Source organism: Eubalaena glacialis, chromosome 6 (assembly GCF_028564815.1).
Source record: "Eubalaena glacialis isolate mEubGla1 chromosome 6, mEubGla1.1.hap2.+ XY, whole genome shotgun sequence".
Taxonomy (NCBI): Eukaryota; Metazoa; Chordata; class Mammalia; order Artiodactyla; family Balaenidae; genus Eubalaena; species Eubalaena glacialis.
In genome coordinates, this window is record NC_083721.1 from 146,451,696 (window position 1) to 146,471,731 (window position 20,036).

Sequence of the window (20,036 nt, forward strand, 5' to 3'; positions counted from 1 at the left end):
AAATCTTATTAAGATCGGTGGATTGTATCAATGTCAATATCCTGGATGTGATATTATACTACAGTTTTGCAAAATGTTATCATTGGGGTAAACTGTCCAAAGTGTACAAGGTATCTCCGTATAATTTCTTACGACTACACGTGAATCTAAAATTATCTCAATAAAATTTCAATTAAAAATAATAATCCATAGAAGTTGCTACTTTTTCATTTCTTGCCCAGTTAATGGTAGTCAACTTTTAATTTTCTTTCTTTTTGCATCTAAAAGAAGGGCAACATAATAGCAATTATTGCCAGGTGAATTAACAGCATTTATGTGGGTATAGTTAATTCTTGTCTTTAAAAATAAGCAGTAGGCATGTAAGAGTTTTAGTGTAATTTTACATACATTCCTTATTTCAACATGTAGTATTGATTTTGATTTCCACCAAACGCTTAATCATAAGGGCATAGGTAAGTGAAAATTCGGTGAGTAGGAATAATTTTAGGGGGGCAATAGTTTTAAAAATGTGTCTATCTACACATTGGAATATAGTCTACTTAACACATAATAAGTAAATAAAAGCACAGGTTATCTAACCACTTCTTGAAATTTTAAAATCAGATCTTGTCTAACAATTTTATTTTTGCTAAGCTTTAATCTCTTTTTCTTTTAAAAGGACAACTGTTGTTCATAGGCAATTAGCTGCTTTCTTGAATATAATGAGAAAACCATCACAAACCATATTAATGCAAATTACTATAATAAGTACAAGGCAAAAGGGCATAGTAATCCTTTGTGGCTTTATTCTTCTTTGGAAGAGGTCAGGAGAATATTGGCTTGAATTCTGTCATCCTACCTACTTACTTTACTGTGTTCTTAAAAACACTATTCATAAAACTTCTTAGGTGACAAGTTAAGTTGAGCATTCAGTGGAATGTTAATGGCAAATTGTTTGCAAATGTCTAGCTTAAGGTTTTTTTAAATGAATTAGAATTTACCATGGAATATAAGGCTTCTTTGTTTTTCAAGAGTTTTCTCTTAGTTTTCTTTAATACTAATCTCTGACATTATAAAACATTGTTTTTGTTTTTTGCGTTTTGACAATTTCTAAATACAGATTGAGTTAAAAGATTGTTCCAAAATCTGCTGCTTCATCAAAAGGCATTAAAACGTTTCTTATGGCAGGAAAAGAGCCTACTAGTCTTTTAGTTGCTTGTGTCTGATATTAACAGGTGAGAAGAAACCAGGTAGGAAATGACTAACATACTGGAAATATTTGCACATACCAAAATACCACGACTTCATTTTCTTTGTATCTGAGCGGTCCTGGGAGGATCCTTGTACTTCTCAGCAGGTGTGTGGTGTGCTCTATAGATTGGCCTCAGTGTTCTGGCCATTAGACTCTGCCATCTTCTTCTTGAGGATGTAGGGGATTATGCTGTCTATGGAAACATTGCCAATGAGATCAGTAAAAAAAAGTTCTTCGGTTATGTTAGAGCTCATCAGCCTGAGGGCCAGCAGGCGGTTGAGAATCTGGACCAATCAGTAGATGTCTTCTGAGTAGGTTTTCTGAAAATAATCCTGCAACTCCATCTGTGCCTTCCTTGGAATTTTAAAATCTGGCTTGTGCTGGCCAAACCTGGATGATGGAGGGTAAAGAAAACTATAGCTTTAAGGTATGCAGACTCATAGATGTCTTCTATACCCAGCTTTGCCATACTTCTACACAACTCCTGAAGCTTCCAGATGTGCTCCATGACTTGCTTTATCTGCTTGCCAGAAAGTTTATCTTCCTGGATATCTTCTGCAGCTGATTGACTATGGCCACAAGGTAATGGAAAGACTCATGATCTGGGCCAGTCCAAGGGTGAAGAGCTCATTTCAGCAGGCTTGCAGACTGCTTTGCAGTCCTGCCCAAGTGCCTGAAGGGCTGGGATTGACCTGGCCCAGTGCATGGAGAGGAAAAGCAGGCAGAACGTAGACTTGCAGAGGTAGTACACGTTGAGGTACTCTAGAATTGGGCTGGTCATGTGATGTGAGTGTTTAAAAGGAGGAGAGCTTTGACCTGAACGAAGAGTGTGGACTGGTCTCTACTGATGACATAGATGTTCCCTCCTCCACTGGTGTCTATCCCACCTGCCAGGCTTGGAGGTGCGGAGCTGTCTGTCGTATTAAGTGCTTTAGCGAAGGTATCACATGCCCGAGTAATCTCACTTGCAGATTGGTCCTCCTGCTGTATTTCTGAAGCATCACCACTGTTAAGGGATTCATTTAGGTTGACAAAGGAGGTTACTCCATTTGCCAGTGTGCCCAGAGCTGCTTGTTTCAGCCTCGGAATCCGTGGTCAGGAGAAGGGTACCATCCTCATGTATGAAAGGTTGCATCCAGTTCACAAGCATCCCGGATCAAGACCTATTTGTCTTGATCTATTTTATCTGCCACAAATGTGGGAGTGGCCATCAGAGGATTTCTGGACTCTTCTGGATAAAGATTTTTCTCAGTTGAAGCAGCACAATTGCTTGGTTTTTCCCTTTGCACATCAAAGGGCTTCTGTTCACTAATCCCAAACTCCTAATTTATCCCTCCCCCCACCCTTCCCCTTTTGGTAAGTTTGTTTTCTATGTCTGTGAGTCTGGGAACTTTGATCTTGTACATCTGTGGAGGAATGTTCACACCTGTATGTGGGCAGACTGCTGAAGTGTGATTTCTTGCACATGGCTCTCTTCTTCATCAAATTCCACGTGTAGAACAGAGTACCCAGTAATGCTGTGTACACAGTAGATTTGTGACAGAGTTTTTGGGGCACTTGGGCTGTTGGTAGGTACCTTCATTAAATGGCTCTTAGTGTTTGAGGGCCGTTGCTCTGGGGAGACATGCCACAATGTTATTCAAGAACCTTATTTCAGAATTACACAAACCCTCACTATAACTTGTATTACAGGCTAATGAAATACAAATACTCAAATAAAACATAATCTATGTTGATATGCATTTTGCGGTCTGTTTGTGTAATTAAAGCGATTGTGCGTTAATCCCACACATGCTATTCTGAAGTCAGTGCACAGTCCCCAACCCTCTGAATTTTGGGATGGCAGGCTTTCCTTTTCATGAGTCAGCCGGTCAAGAAAGGTCAGAAGAGCTGAAGTAAGGAGACAGCGAGGGATTATTCTATGACACTAATAACTCGACTGTATCATTTTTTTTTAATTTACTTTTTAGTTATTAATTTTTGGCTGCATTGGGTCTTTGTTGCTGTGTGCGGGCTTTCTCTAGTTGTGGCAAGCAGGGGCTACTCTTCGTTGCGGTGCATGGGCTTCTCACTGCGGTGGCTTCCCTTGTTGCAGAGCACGAGCGCTAGGTGAGCAGGCTTCAGTAGTTGTGGCTCGCGGGCTCAGTAGTTGTGGCGCACGGGCTTAGCTGCTCTGCGGCATGTGGGATCTTCCCGGACCAGGGCTTGAACCGGTGTCCCCTGCATTGGCAGGAGGATTCTTAACCACTGCACCACCAGGGAAGCCCTCGACTGTATCATTTTACCATTCTTTGGGGATCCGAAAGAGGAGGGGGTAGAGGGGAAGGTCTCAGGAAGAACAACTTTTTGCAGTTAAAACTATTACCACTTCCTCCTACATGATATTCCAAATCCTGACTACTCAGAGGATGTCACCATATTTTGAAACAAACAGGGAAGAGAGAACCAGAAATGTGGAAAAGGATTAGAACATGACTTTAAGTGTCTTATAGGAAATCATTTCTATTTTATGTCTTGACAAAATATAAACATTATCTTAAATAAAATAATTTAAACCTTTCAAACAGTTGGAAATAGATGTTAAATGTATTTGTTAAATTGCTTATGATTCATTAATTCTCAAATATTAAATGTTAACCCATAAAAAGTTACTTTTAAATGACTAAATCTAATGTTTTAAGAGAGGGGTTGGTTTTATGATCTGGAAACTTAATTTAATTTTTTATGAATGAAAAGTTTACTGAAGGTTTTCCTCTGGAACAGTTTCATAAAGAAGAGGACAGGACAAATATCTATAACTATTAATAGTCTCATATTGAAAAAGTTATTAGTATTTTAATAAAATCGATACATTATTTTGTGCTAATAATAACTAGAATACTTTAAAACTAGTTAAAGTTATTAGTAATTTAATCAAATCAATACATTGTATTGTACTAATAATAACTGGAAACTTTAAAACTAGTTTCTATTTTTTGTGTCATCTTTTCAAAGGATTTTTTGTTCTGTTTTGTTTGTATTAAATTTTTAACCTTTCTTGCTTTGGAACAATTTCAGATTTACAGAAAAGTTGCAAAAGTAGTGCAAAGATCTATAGAGTTCTGTATATCCTTCAGCCAGATTTTCAAAATGTTGATATTGTTCATATTTGCATTCTTTTGCTCTCTGTCTCTCTACACACACACAAACACACATACACATACACACACACACACAAATACATACACATACATTGACTGTGGGTTTTATTTTTTCCTGAACTACTTGAAAATAAGTTGCATACATGATGCCCTGTAACCCTTAATATTTAGAGTGTATTTACAATGCAAAAATCAAAATTATGAAATTGACATTCATCTAACATGACCATATAATCCACAGATCCCACTCAAAGTTTGCCTATTTTCTCCAAAATTTCCGTTATGAGTTCAAGATCCAACCCTGGATCATGCATTGCATTTAGTTGTCACTCCAACTTGGAACAGTTTCTAAATCTTTGTCTTTCATGACTATGACATTTTTTTTTTAATTTTAATTTTCTATTTTGTTATTATAAAAAGTACCTTTTCCCATATTGTTTGTGCAAAATATAATTTTTTTCACATCTTTATTGGAATATAAATGCGTTACAATGTTGTGTTAGTTTCTGCTGTATAACAAAGTGAGTCAGCTATACGTATACATATATCCCCATATCCCCTCCCTCTTGTGTCTCCCTCCCACCCTCCCTATCCCACCCCTCTAAGTGGTCACAAAGCACAGAGCTGATCTCCCTGTGCTATGCAGCAGCTTCCCACTAGCCATCCATTTTACATTTTGTAGTGTATATACGTCAATGCTACTCTCTTACTTCATCCCAGCTTCCCCTTCCCCCCCACCCCCGTGCCCTCAAGTCTGTTCTCTACGTCTGTGTCTTTATTCCTGCCCTGCCACTAGGTTCATCAGTACTGCTTTTTTAAATTCCATACATATGCGTTAGCATATGGTATTTGTTTTTCTCTTTCTGACTTACTTCACTCTGTATGACAGACTCTAGGTCCATCAAACTCACTACAAATAACTCAATTTTGTTCCTTTTTATGGCTGAGTAATATTCCATTGCATATACGTGGCACATCTTCTTTATCCAATCATCTGTTGATGGACATTTAGGTTGCTTCCATGTCTTGGCTATTGTAAATAGTGCTGCAATGAACTCTGTGGTACATGGCTCTTTTTGAATTAGGGTTTTCTCAGGGTATATGCCCAGTAGTGAGATTGCTGCATCATATGGTAATTCTATTTTTAGTTTTTTAAGGAACCTCCATACTGTTCTCCATAGTGGCTGTATCAATTTACATTCCCACCAACAGTGCAGGAGGGTTCCTTTTTCTCCACACCTTCTCCTGCATTTATTGTTTGTAGATTTTTTGATGCTAGCCATTCTGACCGGTGTGAGGCGATACCTTATTGTGGTTTTGATTTGCATTTCTCTGATGATTAGTGATGTTGAGCAGCTTTTCATGTGCTTCTTGGCCATCTGTATGTCTTCTTTGGAGAAACGTCTATTTAGGTCTTCTGCCCATTTTTGGACTGGGTTGTTTGTTTTTGTGATATTGAGCTGCATGAGCTGCTTGTATATTTTAGAGATTAATCCTCTGTCAGTTGCTTCATTTGCAAATATTTTCTTCTATTCTGAGGGTTGTCTTTTCGTCTTGTTTATGGTTTCCTTTGCTGTGCAAAAGCTTTTAAGTTTCATTAGGTCTCATTTGTTTATTTTTGTTTTTATTTCCCTTACTCTAGGAGGTGGGTCAAAAAGGATCTTGCTGTGATTTACGTCATAGAGTGTTCTGCCTATGTTTTCCTCTAAGAGTTTTATAGGGTCTCGCCTTACATTTAGGTCTTTAATCCACTTTGAGTTTATTTTTGTGTATGGTGTTAGGAAGTGTTCTAATTTCATTCTTTTACATGTAGCTGGACCATGACATTTTTGAAGAGTAAATACCACTTACATTAGAGACTCTTTCTTCATTTGGAGTTGTCTGATGTTTCTTCATAATTTATGCATTTTGGGCAAGAATTGTCTTATCTGTTTAAATTTCTATTTTTGTATATGTTACATAAAATAGATAATTTGTCAGTAGTGTAGAACATGTGTATAATTTATGAACAAATAAAAGGAGCTACATGCTTAAACATTTTTTTACTGATGGTGATACATGGAGATAAAGGCTTGGAGGCTGCTATACTAAGTGTTAAGGGGGATAACCAGACACAGTCTAGGAGCTGGAGCCTAGAAAGAAGAGAATGGGCATTTCAACTGGGGAACTGTGGGAGCCCAGGAGCTTTGAGCTGCTGAATTATCCTGGTTCTGAATAAGTATGCAATTTAAGCCTCGCATCATTGCGTGATCAGATACTTTAATTAAAAAACCTGGTTTAACATTTTGTGATGTAGAAATTCAAAAGCCTATGTTTTCAATTTATTTAGATACTTGATTTTATTGGCTGTCATGGTTGAAAAAGTTCTTCCAACAATATGTTAATCCAAATGGAAAAAGCATATCTTTGACTACTCTTTCCAAATTGTAATTGTCATTGTTTAAAGCTAATTCAAAATTACTTAAATATTATTGTTAAAAAATAACTAGGAAATTTTTATCTAGTGAAGGTTTATAATTTTAAAAGTTTTAACATCTAGGTCTTTTTTTCTTTTTTTTAAAAATTGAAATGTAGTTGCTGTACAATATTATATGTTATATGTGTACAATATAGTGATTCATAATTTTTAAAGGTTATACTCTATTTACAGTTATTATAAAATATTGGCTATATTCTTTGTGTTGTACAATATGTCTTTGTAGCTTATTTTATACCTAATAGTTTGCACCTATTAATCTCCTACCCTTATATTGTCCCTCCCCCTTCCCTCTCCTCACTGATAACCACTGGTTTGGTCTCTATGTCTGTGAGTCTGCTTCTTTTCTGTTATATTTACTAGTTTGTTGTATTTTTTAGATTCCACATATGTGTGATATCATACAGTATTTGTCTTTCTCTGTCTGACTTATTTCATTTAGCATAATGCCCTCCAAGTCCATCCATGTTGCTGCAAATGGCAAAAATTCATTATTTTTTAATGGCTGAGTAGTATTCCACTATATATATATATATCACATTATCTTTATCCATTCATCTGTTGATGGACATTTAGGTTGCTTCCATACCTTGTCAACTGTAAATAATGCTGCTATGAACACTGAGGTGCATGTATCTTTTCGAAATAGTTTAACATCTAGGTTTAACATGCACCAAAACTATTGAAACTTTCTCACAAGTTGAAACCATTTTCCAGGTTTCTTAAGTGTGCATGCATTAGAGTTTTCTGGCTACATAATTTTTGGAAACAACATGTAAAAAAAAAATCATTCAGATGAACTTAGGGGCAGGACAGGAATAAAGACACAGACGTAGAGAATGGACTTGAGGACACGGGGAGGGGGAAGGGTAAGCTGGGACGAAGTGAGAGAGTAGCATTGACATATATACACTACCAAATGTAAAATAGATAGCTAGTGGGAAGCAGCTGCATAGCATAGAGAGATCAGCTCAGTGCTTTGTGACCACCTAGGGGTGGGATAGGGAGGGTGGGAGGGAGATACAAGAGGGAGGGGATATGGGGATATATGTATACGTATAGCTGATTCACTTTGTTATAAAGCAGAAACTAACACACCATTGTAAAGCAATTATACTCCAATAAAGATGTTAAAAAAAAAAGTAGTTATGTTTTCGTCTATTGTTAGACTGAATTTTTTATGGTGTGTCACATCCTTGTGTCTTCTAGTTGTCACTATAGCCAAGGTCAGCACATTTGGATCACTTGATTTCTTTGTAAGAGGCAAATGAAGAAATTGTCTTTTAGTTGGCCAGTTCTTTCAGGCACTTTGCCACAGTCTCTCCTTCAATCCTCTGCGTGGTGGCTTTGGTGGATGCCGTGGGGCACTTCCTCCAGCCCTTCACGTCATGTTGGTGGTTGGCAGGTCGACCTCTAGGTACAGCTCTCAGTGGAAGAAAGACGCCTCACCCAAGGTCACATCCCCTCCCAGGGGCAGCTCTCATTCAATAACTGGTCGGGTCTGGATTAAGGGCTGGCCCAGCTTGCGGCGAGATGGGACCACATTGAGGGGCCATCCCAGCTCCAGAGCTACGCAGGGGATTGGTTGAGGACCTTGTGGGAACTGTATCTCAGTTCAATTTCTCCTTCTGCCTAATCCTGCCTCCTTCACTTCCCCACAGTTGGTCCTAAGGGCACTCTCCAATAAAATTTCTATGTGATACTCTTTCTCAGAAGCTGCTTCCCAGGGAGCTTGATCTAAGAAAGTTACCCTCTCTACAAGAATGCAAAGAGTCCCCTACATTTTAAAATGTCTTGTTTTTATAAGTCTAACCTCACCCACGACATCCTGTAGCACTTTGCTGTCTTATGGCTTCACCATCTTTGCTGCCAATAGCTTGCCTGTGAATGATAGAGGGAATGCATTTCATGCGGGGTACTTTATCTGTACCTTTGCTTGGGAATTTCTAAAATTCCAATTCAAGTAGTTTCCTGCTCTTTTCCATGTATTGTAATCTTTCTAAAAGAAGTTATTTATAACTGAGGGAAAATATTATTTCGTCCTCTATTGTCGTGGCTCACAAAAAATAGTTCTTCGTGTATTTTGTTATTGGAAACAGAATCCAGAAAATACCATAAGCTGAAATGTGTTAGAAACATCAGTGCTTCATCCAAATATATAGCAAACCTTCAACACTATGTAATTTGTTCCAACATTTGTTTCTTTACTCTTCTGTAATGCTTTCCATGTATCATCCAACAATATTTGGCTGACAAAGATATACATTTTGGGTTTCACCATATGCTTTTTTTGGTATTATTTCAGCCTTCAACTGTGACAGAACAAGTGTTTCCCCAATGAATGTGGCTCTGATTTGTAAAATACCTTTGCTTTAAAATGAGAAACCTCAAAAGAAACTTCTAAATATTTATTACCGCATTTCATGACACTTTGTAAAATTCCATATGTAGTGTTGCATGATTTTATAAATCCCTGAAAAATCGTAATGGTTTTTCTTCAGGTTTGAGATGCTTCATTTTAACATAGCCTATTAATGTTTATGGCGTCATGCTACCACTTGCTATGTCTATTTCTGGCAATATGGCAAACTAGATTACCCAGAAATCTTCCTGCTAGAAAACACTTGCACATGTTAGAGGAAATATAAAAAGATATCATTTTAAAATGTGTAACTGAGCCAGAAAGCGTGTAAGGACATTTCCAGTGGCCTAAAAATGAAGTATAAACTGAAATCCAGAGCCAAACCACACTGCAAGCCTGGGAATGGGGTCAGGAGAGGGTAACATGGAATCCTTGTTTCAGTCACATAGAAGTTCCTCTCAGGACCTACACAAGCATAGGTGATAATGACTTGGGATTCTATGAGTTTAAAGGTTGCATTTGAGACCCCCATAGAAAGCTGGGGCCTTTGAAGATGCACACTAGAAAACTTATCCAGTGGTGCAGAATGGTGTCTGAAGGACACTTGTATGTCTTCATTTAGATTTTAGATAGAAAAAGTCTTTCCTGAAAATTCACAACTATATCCCTATCCTCACCCAGAGTTGGGATCGAAATCTTTCTAGCTGTATGGTTCTGGAAACTTCAAGTCAATAAATTAACGTAAAAGAGGTCTGAGCCTGTGAAAAATGTAGGCTTTTGGCAAAGTAAATGTACAACCTCTCAGGAGGAGTACCCTCAATCCAGATAGCACGAGATACCCACCAAGAGAGTCCCAAAGAGTGCTGAAGAGCTCAAAATACCAAATTACAAGCACATAAGGAAAGCCTGTACCACCATTGTGAGTCAGCGTGCTCAATAAAGCAGCAGTGATGTACTCTCAAGAGCTTCAGGTAAGAGAACTACTGAAGAGTAAGGATCAAATAAGGATGCCTAAAATAGTGAGCTTCAAGGATGGCTCCTAGAGCTTTAGGAAGGATGGAGCTGAGACTTACTGAGATGTGAAAGACAAGGAGGAAAGGAGATTTTTTTGGTAGGTGTGGGGGTAGAAATCAGGAGTTTGGATTTTTACATCATAGTTTTGAGATATCTTTTAGCTATTCAAGAAATGAGACTTTTACAGGCAGCTAGATCTATCTATCTATCTATCTATCTATCTATCTATCTATCTATCTATCTATCATCTATCTATCTATCTCTTTACCTATCTTACCTATCTAACCATCCATCCATTTACCTATCAGCTATCTCTAACTCTTTCTATATCTATCTATGTATATATATCCAGACTTCCTAGTATGGAAATTTGGCATATAATTGGCATCTGTTGACTCCTCCCATTACATTTCCTTCCAATTCCCCACAGGCATCGGACCCTCTTTTGGCCCTTCGAATGCCAGGGACTCTCAATTATTGTTGCATATAAAACTACCTGGGGGAGATTTAAAAAATCCTGATGCCTGGTTTGCATCCTATTATATTTATCAGCATGTCTGGGGGGTGGAGCCAGGCATCAATACTTTAAAAAACTTGTTTTTTTCCAGTTTTATTGAGAAATAATTGACACATATCACTGCATAAGTTTAAGGTGTACATCATGATGGCTTGATTTACATATGTTGTAAAATGATTATTGCAATACGTTCATCTAACATCCATCATCTCATATAGATACACTATAAAGAAAAGAAAGAAGAAAAGAAAAAGGGGAAAAAAATTCTTGTGGTGAGAATTCCTAGGATTTACTCTCAACAAATATCATGTATATCATACAGCAGTGTTAACTAGAGTCATCATGTGGTACATTGCATCCTAGTACTTATTTATCTTGTAACTGGAAATTTGTACATTTTGACCGCCTTCCTCCAATCCTTCCCCCTCCTCCCTCTGCCTCAGGTAACCACATGTCTGATTTTTTTCTATGAGTTTTTTGTTGTTTGTTTTGCTCTGTTTTTCTTTCTTTCTTTCTTTCATTTTTAGATTCCACATATAAATGAGATCATACAGTATTTGTCTTTCTCTGACTTATTTCACCTACAATAATGACTTCAAGTTTCATACATGTCACAAATGATAGGATTTCCTCATTTTTTTTACGGCTGAATAACATTCCATTATATATATACCACAACTTCTTTATCCATTCATCCATTGATGGACACTTAGGTTGCTTCCTAAGTATTTTAGCTATTGTAAATAATGCTGCTATGAATATGGGGGTGCATATATCTTTTTGATTTAGTGTTTTCATTTCCTTTGGATATATCCCCAGAAGTGAAACTGCCAGATCATGTGGTAGTCCAATTTTTAATTTTTTGAGGAAACTCTATACTGTTTTCCACAGTGGCTGCACCAATTTACATTCCCACCAACAGTGCACAAGGGTTCCCTTTTCTCCACATCCACACCAGCATTTGTTATTTCTTGTCTTTTTGATGATATCTCATTGTGGTTTTAATTTGCATTTCCCAAATGACTAGTGATGTTAAGCATCTTTTTATGTACCTGTTGGCCTTTTATATACCTTTGGAAAAATGTCTGTTTAGGTTCTTTGCCCATTTTTAATTGGGTTATTTTTTTTAAACTATTGAGTTGTGTGAGTTCTTTATATATTTTGGATATTAACCCCTTATCAGATATGTATCTTTTCCTTCTTTTCCTAATTGTGAAACCAGTACACAAGAAGCATAATTGGAGGAAGGTGGTCAAAAGGTACAGACTTCCAGTTATAAGATAAATAAGCACTAGGATGTCATGTACAGCGTGATGACTATGGTTAACACTGCTATATAATATACAGTTGACCCTTGAACAATGCAGGGGTTAGGGGCGCCTACCCCCCACACACAGTGGAAAATCTAAATGTAACTTTTGGCTCCTTAAAAACTTAACTACAGGACTTCCCTGGTGGTGCAGTGGTTAAGAATCCGCCTGCCAGTGCAGGGAACACGGGTTCGATCCCTGGTCTGGTAAGATCCCACATGCTGCGGAGCAACTAAGCTCGTGCACCACAGCTGCAGAGCCTGTGCTCTAGAGCCTGCACACCACAACTACGGCGCCTGCATGCCACAACTACTGAAGCCCGCACACTTAGAGACTGTGCTCCACAACAAGAGAAGCCACTGCAATGAGAAGCCTGCGCACCGCAACGAAGAGTAGCCCCCGCTTGCCGCAGCTAGAGAAAGCCCATGAGCAGCAACGAAGACCCAACACAGCCAAATATAAATAAATAAATAAATACATAAATTAAAAAAAAAACTTAACTACTAATAGCCTACTATTCACCTGAAGCTTAACCAATCACATAAGCAGTCGATTAACACATATTTTGTATGTTATATGTATTATATCCTGTATTCTTATAATAAGGTAATAAGCTAGAGAAAAGAAAATGTTATTAAGAAAATCATAAGGTAGAGAAAATACATTTACAGTACCGCACTGTATTTATCGATACTGTTAGGTTTGTGTCTGTCTACAAGATAGATCATCTGTCTGTCAGTACCTACAGCAATATTGTCTTACGTGATGCAATACACTGTAGATGTTATGCTTATGACTAACACTAAACTTCAAAGTGAAAAGATAATGTGAAAAAGAAATTTATGTTTATTTACAGGTATATCAATTCATGCATTGATATTGAAGCAGTAGCGACATGATTGCTTTATGGTAGCCTAGTGTAATCAGTTGTTTCACAGTAGCCTCTCCTGTACACTAATGAATGAATCATTATAAAATTTTTATGGCATACAGTATTATAGTCATATTCATAATATAGTAATGGAAACATTGTTACATTAAAAAAACCACTTACCTGTGATGATAGGCTAATAATGCAATTTCTCCAACTACAAGAGAGAGACATACTGTATGGTAATGTAATTCTTTGAAAGCAAAGTTATAAAACAGTAAGAAAACTAACACATTATTCATTTTATATTAAATATCACTCACCTCATATTTATCACTTACATAAATATGCCTATATAAGAGAGGCTATTCACTTCAAGTCTTGCACATGATATTCTACATGTTTATTTTTGTATATTTATTGAAAAATATCTGCTTATAAGTGGACCATACAGTTCAAACCCATGTCGTTCACGGGTCAACTGTACAGGGAAGTTAAATGAGTAGATCCGAAGAGTTCGCGTCACAAGGAAAAAATCTTTCTTGTCTTTTTTTGCTTTCCCTTAAAAAAATTTTTTTTTTATTGAAGTATAGCTGGTTTACAATGTTCTGTTACTTTCTGCTGTACAGCAAAGTGAATCAGTTATACATGTAGATGTATCCACTCTTATTTAGATTCTTTTCCCATATAGGTCACTACAGAGTATTGAGTAGAGTGCCCTGTGCTATACAGTAGGTCTTTATTAGTTATCTATTTTATATACAGTAGTGCGTACATGTCAATCCCACTGGGCATATTCCGGAGAAAACCATAATTCAAAAAGATACATGCACCCCAATGGTCATAGCAGCATTATTTACAATAGCCAGGACATGGAAGCAACCTAAATGTCTGTTGACAGTGGAATGGATAAAGAAGATGTGGTACATATATACTGTGGAATACTACTCAGCCATAAAAAAGAATGAAATAATGCCATTTGCAGCAACATGGATGAACCTAGAGATTATCACACTAAGTAAAGTAAGTCAGACAGAGAAAGACAAATATATTATATTGCTTATATGTGGAATCTAAAAAAAATAGTACAAATGAATTTATTTGCTTTCCCTTTTTATTGTATCAGTATGAGATGATGGATGCTAACTAAACTTGTTGTGGTAATTATTTTACAATATGTGTAAGTCAAACCTTTATGCTGTACACCTTAAACTTATACAGTGATGTATATCAATGATATTTCGATATAGCTGGAAAGCAAAGTACGTAGAAAGTATGAAGTATTTGTCATCCTGTCACTCAGAAAAAAAAATCAACCTTTTTGGCTTCCACTTTTCTAGTGTTTATACGGAGATAATAGTACTACACAGTGTCTTATAAAACTCCCAGGATCTGCCCTCCTCATCCATTTCTGACATGTTTTCTGCTCTTTGTTCTTCCAGCATGAGTGCCCCCTGGCCCCATTGCTGTCACTTATGCACTCCAGGCACACTGTATCTTCAGGCCCTTGTCCTGGCTCTTTCCCAAGTAGGACTGATTTCCAAGAGACACCAGTGAGCAGGAGCTGGAAGCGAGACCTTAGTTCCCTGACCCGGGATTGAACCCTGGTCGTGGCAGTGAGGGTGTCGAATCCTAACCACTGGACCCTGAGGGCCAGTGGCTAGAGTCTGGGCTCCTGTCCTTGTCTGCCTTGAAAAAAAGAATTCTGACAAGGAGACGGAAGGTAGAGAGGAACGAAAGGTGTTTATTACAAAAGCAGAGTACCTGCCAACAGATGCCCAGGTGAGCTCGGAGAAAAGTTGCGCCTTTGGGAAGTTTAAATCATTTATAGAGGGGTAGTCTTCCCGGTCTTTGTTTCCATCTGGCTAATCATCTTGCTTTGTTCTTTGACTCAGGGCCCCCCACTTTTGACCCCCGAGGAGCCTTTCTGTGCATGTGCAGTCAAGGCCTCCCTGCCCCAAGGATGAGAAATACGTGACCTCTTGATCTTTTACCCAAGCAGGGTTTAGCTCCTCTCTGCCCCTGCCATGACTGTTATTTTAGTGTCCACTGGAGACAAGGTCCAGCTATTTACCTTGTTTCTGTTATTTCTATCTGGAAGTGTAAACAGGGGGCTGGTTGTAAACATCTAGCCTGGAGCCCATCTATCTCCTGCCTCAGGACCATCTCCTTAAATACCCCTCACCTTCTAGTCTTGGCTCAGATCTCACATTCTCAAAAGATCCCAGCCTGACAACCCTATTTAAATCCAAAACCCACTCCACACTTCCTTAAACCCACCACTTCTGGGCCTCCTTAGTCTGCCCCACTCTGCTTTCCTTCACAGAATTCAGGATTTTCTAACATACTGGAGAACATACTTATTTAATTCCATCTATTGTTTATTGCCAGGCTTGCTTCCCCCAGACCCCCTTCTAGAATGTAACTCTTCAAGGCCAAAGGACCTTTGTGAGTATAACAGTGATTGGCAGCTGGTAGATGGGCAATTCACATTTGTTGAAGGGATGAATGAATATATAACTGTAACTAAAAGTCACACACTGTGACATGCTGTTTTGTAGCCTTAGTGATAAACTGTTGTTTTAAACTTAGCCATATACTGTGTCCATCTCGTCCCATAAATCAATATTCTTTGACATGGCTATATCCCTGAAAGTTTTCATGATTTATTTCAAACTGTTTCTGTTTGCTTTGTTAAGCACAAACATCAGTATAGATTTGAAGCAAGACTGGGGAAGAGCTGACCACACCCCATTCATTACATGTATTCATATTTATTTGTTGAATAAATGAATATATATTTTATTGTATAAATATGAAATATTTTAATAAATATTATACTTTATATGCTTCAAATCATAGGACATACCTATTCATTACTATATATATTGGTATATATATATCTTATGAAAAACTGGTAGTGGAGAAGCTGAGGGAATAAAGAATTGAATTATATATTGAAATAATATTCTTGCAGGTAGGAGACATATGGGACTTAACTTTTTTCTCACCAGTCATTGGCTATAGCAGAAGCTCTCTCCAGCTCTGATTGGGGTCATCCCTTTCTCACTGAAGTGGAGGTGTCTGTGACAGCAGCTGCCCCTCTCCCGTAGGAGAGCAAAACCAGCAGCTTCCCTTCCCCCTGCCTCTGCTCCCGTGTCCATGGGTGGCCGGTCCTCTGGTGGAAGACAAAATGACTCCAGACTAAAATGCACATTTTATTCTTAGATATCATTTTCAGATTTGGGGGGGAATGGTGTGTCACGGGGAAGAAAGAAGCAAAGACTCTTGTGATTAATGGAAGGAATTCCATTTTGCCTCTGGTCCCTTCCTTTGTTCCTTGGTTAGGCTTATTCTCCCCTCTCCATTGTTCTGCTGACTGTTGTGATTGTGTGACCTCCTATGGCTTTTTCATCTATTTGCCAGTGTGGTCCACACATTCCGAACAACAGCAGGGACATAAGGAACTGTACCTCAGACTGGGAAAATGGCCAGCCTTTCTTATTGTCCTTCTTTGGCATTTGTGTTGTTTTTAATTACTCTTTCTTGCTACTTATCCTGGTGACATTCGTCGGAAGCTACAAAAACTTGCCATGGGGCTCCAAACCCCTTTCAACCTTCCGCTGCTTTTTTTTTTTTTTGGCCGCACAGTGCAGTTTGTGGGATCTTAGTTCCCTGACCAGGGATCAAACCCGTGCTCCCTGCAGTGGAAGCCCAGAGTCCTAACCACTGGGACTTCCCTAATCAGGGAAGTCCCTCAACCTTCTTATTGACAGTGATAGTATGCTCTCAAAGGGAAAGCAGGCTGGCTCAAGTGAGTAGCTGCACTGAGTTTCTTCGGCAAGCTGGTTATGTGGGGGGTAGAAATGAAGGGACAGAACATTCATTGGGGAGGGAGGAGTTTGGGGGTCGTATTCCCTGATTTTCATGTCAGCTCCACCTTCCCGAGGGGAGGAGGGATTTGTGTCCTTATTTAGCCTTGATGGGAAGTGTCATAGCAGTGGTGCATGATGGGAACTTCTTATCTGCAAGGCTAATTTTATTGTAATGAGGGCACAGTGAGCAAAAGGTTACATTCAGACGCTGGAGATTCCTGCCTTTTCCCACCTTCCTTTGCCTCCAGGACACTTATCACCCCCAAATGTGTGGTTTCCTGTCAGTCTGGAGGTTCCTGCTTTCCTTTGTCTGCCCAAGGACCCCTGTTATTTACAAGATATGTGGTTTCCTGACACCTGGCCCATTCCCCCCTTTCTCTGCTTGTATCTAGCTACCTGCCTGCTGTAACATTCCCCCCAAGGAGTCTGGACCCTTAAAATCTTTTAAGGGTCAAGGGTCAATAGTCCCTCTTCTGTAACTGCTTCCAGCTGAGCATGGGCATTTTCCTTACCTGAGGGTCCAGATCTCTTTGCTTTTCTGTCAGAGAGAGGGTTCTCGGGGTTGTTTGTAGTGGCGGAGATGGTTAGTGGGGAGTAGAAGGAAGCAGCAACCTTGCCCAGTGGGTGTTGATGGTCCCCATCTTCAGGTGGGATGTGTTGAAATCCTGACTCATCGTCATTTAAAGTTGGAGATTTTTGAAGCCGTGGTTTTTTTTTCTCCCGTGGCACCTCAAGTTTTGATACAGCAGCTGTAACAGGGAGAAATTGGAGTATATCTGAGTATAGTTATTAGTTATATTAAACATTAGTTTGGAATATTGTTTACTCCCTGTGTTGGCTTTCTCTTGTGTGTTTTAACCATTATCATGTGTTTATTGTGAGCTTTAGTTTTGTTTATTCCAGTCACTAGGTTCTTCCACCAGATGGTGACATCCCCCACATGTTGGATATTGGCAGTCTGGTTGGTGTCTGTCACCCATCTGTGATTACTAAAAATTAGAGTGTGATTGTAGTATGTTTCATTAAGCCATCTTAATTTTTGTCCCTGGATGCTAATACCAGAAAAACAGAGGCTAGCTTTGCCTAAAAGCTGAAATACCCTTCCCTCTGATTTGGAGGCGGGTGTCTGTTCCAGAGAATTTGGCCCCCAGTTGGTTCCTGCCCCAGTCCTTCCTTCCTTACTGGGTGGTAAATGAGAACACAGCATATTTTGCTGTTAGCGCATCAGGTCGCCCAAGGAGGCGGGGAGTCCTAAAAGATGTAGGTCCTCTGGGGAGGTGTGGTTGCCAGGGCAGATCCAACAGTCAGATGACTTAGTAACTTTAGCAATGGCATTCATGGAGTTGGACAGAGCAGTGGTCCCCAACCTTTTTGGCACCAGGGACCGGTTTCGTGGAAGATAATTTTTTCACGGACTGGGGGGTGGGGGGATGGTTTGGGGATGATTCAAGCACATCACATTTATTGTGCACTTTATTTCTATTATTATTACATTGTAAAATATGATGAAATAATTATACAAATCACCATACTGCTGACAGGAGATGGAGCTCAGGCGGTACTGCGAGCGATGGGGAGCGGCTGTAAATACAGATGAAGCTTCGCTCGCTCACCCGCCGCTCACCTCCTGCTGTTGGGGACCCCTGACATAGTGGATGTTTGTCAACTGGAGCTGTGCTGATGTGAACAACAAGGAGGACCCTTAGGATGGGTGGGGTTAAAGGAGACGTGACTTCATGAGAAGCAAAAGAGCAGAGAAATAGAGAGTTTACTGGAAATAGAGGGTATTGATGTCTGGAAGGGAGGTTATTAGCCTCATTTAAGTGATTTTTATAAGAGTGACAAACTTTGTTTTCCTGGGATTCCCTGATCCCAGACCTGTGGATCTATAAGTTTTTTAATTTCTGGGGGAATATTTTGTGTCCTGTATAATACATAGAGCAGACAAAAATATTCCTTGGTTTTGGTTTCCAGGGAGAGTAAGAGTTGCCCCCCAAGGCTGGGAGAAAATCCCTTTCCAATAATGGGCTGGGGCATTAGGCATGACAAGAAACTCGTGAGTTATAAGGGTCTTTCCCCAGGTGCAGGTTAGAGGGGTGGTGAAATGTTTTAGCTTTGGTTTTCCTTCTACCCCAACAACAGAGGTTTCGGGGCCAAGGGGCCCAGCATGAGAAGTCAGGACAGAGTAAGTGGCTCCCATGTCCACTAGAAACTGGACAAGTTTACCTGCCATGTCAATGGTCACACGTGGTTCCTCCTGTGTGATGATGACTGTCTTCTCGGGAGCCTTGGGAGGTCTCAGGTCCCCTCAATCAACCACTGCCATGACTGGCGTCGGGGAGCTTCCTCACTCCCTTCGGAGCTGGGGGCATTCCCTCCTCCAGTGGCCCATCTTCTTGCAGAGTGGGCATGGCGTCTTGGGTGTAAGCTTGTTGCAGGAAGGGGGACCCCTTCCAGGGCCCGAGAGTGGGCTCTTGTCTAACACTAGGAAATAAATTGTTTGAGGAGACACATGTGCTGACAAAGCAGGAGATGTTATTGGGAAGGGGCGCCCAAGCAGAGAGCAGTAGGGTAAGGGAAAGCAGGAGATATTATTGGGAAGGGGCGCCCAAGCAGAGAGCAGTAGGGTAAGGGAACGCAGGAGAACTGCTCTGCCACGTGGCTCACAGTCTTGGGTTTTATGGTGATGGGGTTAGTTTCCGGGTTGTCCCTGGCCAATCATTCAGACTCAGGGTCCTTCCTGGTGGCGTGCGCATTGCTCAGCCAAGATGGATTCCAGCAAGGAGGATTCTGGGAGGTTGGTAGGACATATGGACTTATGGACTGGTGTCTCCTCTCTCCTTTTGACCTTTGCTGAATTCTTCCGGTTGGTGGTGGCTTGTTAGTTCCGTGTTCCTTACCAGGATTTCCTGTCGTAAAATAACTCATGCAGATGGTTACTGTGGTGCCTGGTCAGGGTGGACGGTTTCAGTCAGGCTGGGACCTACTTCCTGAGCATTCCTTGCTCCAGTGTTTGGGGCTCCAACAGCTAAAACAGGCTCCCTTTCCTGGCAGGGGTCTTCAGGGAGTACTTTTGGGGTGAGCAGGAGGTGTTTGTTTGTTTTTTTTAACATCTTTATTGGAGTATAATTACTTTACAATGGTGTGTTAGTTTCTGCTTTATAACAAAGTGAATCAGTTATACATATAAATATATCCCCATATCTCTTCCCTCTTGCGTCTCCCTCCCTATCCCACCCC

General features: G+C 39.7%; 1 pseudogene; it reads right to left on the reverse strand.

Annotated features, from left to right (window-relative positions):
* Window positions 1-1,350: 1,350 nt before the first annotated feature.
* Window positions 1,351-19,207, reverse strand: LOC133093074 (nuclear receptor subfamily 2 group C member 2-like; annotated as a pseudogene).
* Window positions 19,208-20,036: the final 829 nt, after the last annotated feature.